Source organism: Aptenodytes patagonicus, chromosome 6 (assembly GCF_965638725.1).
Source record: "Aptenodytes patagonicus chromosome 6, bAptPat1.pri.cur, whole genome shotgun sequence".
Taxonomy (NCBI): domain Eukaryota; kingdom Metazoa; phylum Chordata; class Aves; order Sphenisciformes; family Spheniscidae; genus Aptenodytes; species Aptenodytes patagonicus.
In genome coordinates this window covers 74,692,553-74,696,757 of record NC_134954.1, presented here as the reverse complement: position 1 = coordinate 74,696,757, position 4,205 = coordinate 74,692,553, and the positions used below count along the sequence as shown (strand labels likewise).

At 52.7% G+C, this 4,205-nt stretch overlaps 1 long non-coding RNA gene across 1 annotated transcript; it reads right to left on the bottom strand.

The window, feature by feature from the left end:
- Positions 1-1,027: 1,027 nt before the first annotated feature.
- LOC143162568 (uncharacterized) lies at positions 1,028-3,484 on the bottom strand. The gene is made up of 2 exons (XR_012995721.1): positions 3,268-3,484; positions 1,028-2,263 (listed from the first exon to the last, which is right to left on the bottom strand). It is a non-coding gene; the product is annotated as an uncharacterized LOC143162568 (long non-coding RNA).
- Between the last annotated feature and the right edge of the window lie 721 nt (positions 3,485-4,205).

Here is a 4,205-nt window from a genome sequence, read left to right as displayed (position 1 = left end):
GGGTAGGAAAGATGGTCCCGTAATGAGCCTAGTCCACCTGCCTCTGATGTGCTGCCATGAAAGAACAACAAATGGGCAGGAGCTGCTCCACCACAGCGAGTCCCAGCGCAGAGGAGCAGCTCCACCGTGGTGAGCCCCAGCGCAGAGGAGCAGCTCCACCGTGGCGAGCCCCAGCGCAGAGGAGCAGCTCCACCGTGGCGAGCCCCAGCGCAGAGGAGGAGGTGATGCCCCAGCTCCACATGTTCTTGTCTGAGCTCCCACCTCTCACAGACACTACAGGCGCTGTGCATTCCCATACCACTGCAGAGTGCTGTAAGCATCCCCAGAAGCCTACGCTGCTGGAAGAGCATCTCCCAAAGACTCACAGACCAAAGCCTTAGACAGCACTAGACGTGTCTTTGTAGAGTTCCCTACTGGAAATAGGGAGTCAAGAGCTGTGGCTCAAGGAGCCGCAGCACTCCCATATAAAAAGCTACGCCGGGGCCAAACAGCGTACGGGGAAATGTCTAAGGGTCGGGTCTTCTGGCTGCTCCAGGAGATGCTACCCATCCTGCTGGTGCAACCCTGCCCTGGCTGAGGCTAGTTTTTGGAAGGAGATGCTAAGACCCCAGGGCAAGGTCCATTAGCCATTGGAATTGTCTCTCTGCATTTGGGCGACTACTGGATTTAGGCGCTGGGTGGGCACTGTGCGTGAAAGAACTGGGGGAAGGTGGGATGCATCAGTTTTGGCTGCCTAATCTCTCTCCTTCTTTCTCGTCCATGGCAGCTAACGTAAGAAAGAGGAGTCCCACTGTGTAACAACAGGTAAAAGAAAATAAAATCTATGATTAGAAAAATAAATGTATTCCAGCTAACATCAGCTGGTTTCCAAGCGTGCTGCAATAGCCACGCTTGAAAAAGTGCCCGAGATGCTTTTATGAGGAAACTTGAGTGCCTGAGCTGAAGAACAAAAGCCATAGAAAACTTAACAATAATGAATCAAAGCCTTTAAACAGCAAGGGTATATTCCATTTAAGTGGCATCAGAGTGTGTGTACAGTAAAATTTATTATTAAAAACGTTCCAGCTTTTCCATACTTGTTTAATGCAGTATCGTTTCTCATGCAAGGGCATGACAGATACGAAGTCTGTTCATCTGCTGAGCAGAGCGCCGTAAAAGCGCAGAGTATTAGCACTTTAAAGAGCGTGCTTCTCGCCGACTTCCTTCGTCACGAGCATCACCTAACAGTAAAACCAGAAGAACTGAGGGGGGGGAGAGTCCTCGCGTACATCTTGAAATGCTTTATACAGAATTATTTTCAGCATTTCTCTGTTTAATGAGTTTCTCTGTCTGCATGACTCCTACACAGAGCACCAGAGGAGAGAGTCCATTATAAAAAGAGGAAAAAAGTATTTTGGTAAACCACAAAGTAAACTAGAGGGCAGCTGGAGAAATACAGAGAATCCAGTCAGATGCAAAACAAAGCTAGAAGCCTTAGCAAGCCGCTTCTGTGCACTAGGAAAAAGCTTCCTGAGAGTTACCCGAGTCTTCTAAGAGCAAACACTTTGGACAATATAAATTGTCCTTTAAAACATCTGTTACAAAAGTTAAGGCTTGAGATTAAATATTATGACAACACACTGTTACAAAAGTAACGGGGAAAGCTCAGAGTCGGCCCCTTTGATGCATGACAGGGCAGTGAGGAGGGGGAAGCATCGACTTCCTAAAAAGCCCCGCTGATCCATCAGTCTGGAAAAACAGATTTAGAAATGACTTTTTTTAAATAGTTGCTTTTCTGTCCTCCTCTCCAGTCCTTCCTAGTTCTCCTTAATGAATTGTTTGTTCCTGCAGGACTCGGGATAACTGGCAGTGCCCTAGTATTTTCTTTTCGCTTGCCAGGTCATATTGCTGTGGATTCTATCGTTCACTGTGGGATTTAGGTTTTTCCATCGGGAAATGTCCCGTGGCTTTGGTTGTGGTGTCACCTAGAGCAGAAGTTCTGTAGATGCTTCTGGACTGTATGTTCCACACGACTGCTTGAACCTGGGGGGCTTAGACTCAGCACGGGCGGTCCTTTCCAGTCCTTCATTTCCAGGAGCTACGGCAGATCTCAGCTGCATCGTCCCACCATGACCAGATAAAAAACGGAGCAAACGTACGTGGAGCTGTGCAACATTTGATTCAATACTAAGGTGACAATGACGACATTACAGGATTTGAAGAACCGGAGAAGCTATCCTTTTATTTGCATGTGCAGCTGCTGTGATTGTTGCACCACGTGATACTGTGGAGGGAAGGGAGCTGACGTTAATAAAAGAGAAAACTCATTGTCTTGAATTATACAGAACTCATTACAATTTTCTATTTCAGCCAGACAACCTTAGTGCGTATTGCATTTCTGTACAAACCGATTCATCCTTCCTTTTTAAAGCAATTAAACAAATTAGTGCCATTTTTATTCGGTCTGATTCATTAAGTGAAATTATAAGTTTCAATGTAATTAGTAAATTTAAGACTGGGGGAAAGGCGCTTCATTTTGCCTTAAAAATCTGATGGAGCAAGCTCATTCCCAGCAGTCAGTTCAGGATGCGCAACGATGGCCGTGAATGCGAGACGACGGTGCCACCTGCAGACTGCCTGAAACCCTGGAAAACGGGAACTACCGGGCGACCCCATCCGAGGAGAGATGGGCTGCACGGCCGGGCAGGTGATCTGCTGATGCGATTTCATAATCGAACGAAAACACAGTACATTTGGAGATCCGGTGGCACCGTAGACCCCAGGTGATTTAAAATAAATGCTTCTGATATACAAGACGTTGAAGAAATATGAACTCTGCCATCACCTTTGAGGAAACATCAGTGTGTTCTTCAAATAAGATTTGATTTCTAACATCTAAAATTCCTTAATATTTTTCACACATGTAAGTGAAAAGTTTTCTATCTTTAAGTTTTATACTTGCGTATCACAGCTGAGGAAAGAAACACGGCCCCATAAATCTGAGATGAGCGGGCAGGAAAATAGCACCGAACCATACAGAAATCTTTCAGGAACCTTGTTCTCGGTACTTTCAAAGTCCTGCCCTTCTAACAGAAATACAGCCACTGCCGTGCCTCACTTTTCCACGAGTTCTCTTGCTGAAGAAGTCAAAAATAGGCTCCGACTAATGCGCTGACACTACCGTGATGATGACTAAGGCTCACAACCACTCCGAGACGTGGCTCTAAAACCTGTGACTGTGCGTATTCCAAAAACCAGGCGGCGCTGGGTACAAAACCACTGACTCACCCCCCGAGTGGCAGGAGCTCATGCGAAGTCACGTTACTCCTCAGAGAAAGAAGGCACACCGGGCAGCGGCTTGGAGCTCCCAGGCCCCTGCAAGCAGCTGTCGAGGGCTGCCCACAGGGGGTAACAGGGCCCGGCCGCCCTCAGGTGGGCCCAGAAAGCGGCTTTTCGGGGAGCGTCCCCTCAAGGTTGCACAGCCCTGCCTGTGGGGACAGCCCGCGCGCCCTCCCCTCCCTCAGGACGGGCCGTACCCCCCTCAGCCATGCACCCCCCAGCCATGCTCCCCACAAGCCGTGCCCGCGCTAGGCCATACCCCTCCGGGCCGTATACCCCCAACCATACCCCGTCGGCCGTAACCTCCTCGGCCGTTACCCCCCCCCCCCCCCCCCAGCACCCGCCGCCGGGCGCCGTTTCCCCGCCCTCCACCCCTCCTCACACCCACTGAGGCGGCAAGGCCCGCGCCCTCGGGCAGCTTTGAAAAGCGGGTTTTGGCACCGGGGGCGGAGGGAGGGGGGGGGGAAGCATCGAGCGACGGCGGCTGCACGGGGAGAGCAGGGACGAAGCGGCGAACAACCCGCCCAGCGGCCGCCGCCACAAGATGGCGCCCCGTGACGTCACGAGCAGCCGACCGCGCCTCCACCCCCGGCCCCGTCTCCACCCCCGCTCCGGAGAGGCGCTGACGGGGCGGGGTCTCCGCGCACGGCCCGCGGTAGCCCCGCCCCTGCGAGGCCCCCGTCTCCGCCGGGGTGCCCCAGCGAGCGCCTGACGCCGCCGCGGCCGCCGCCCTCCCCGCCCGTCCCCGTCCTGCCGGGCGGTACCGGCGCCCTCACGCATCTGCCCCCACCTCCCCTCGCCTGACCGGCGCGTCGTCGCCGTGCTGCTGCGGTGTTCCCTCCGCCACGCGGTCAGGCGCGGAGGGGCGGCCTCGGGGACCCGAGGCG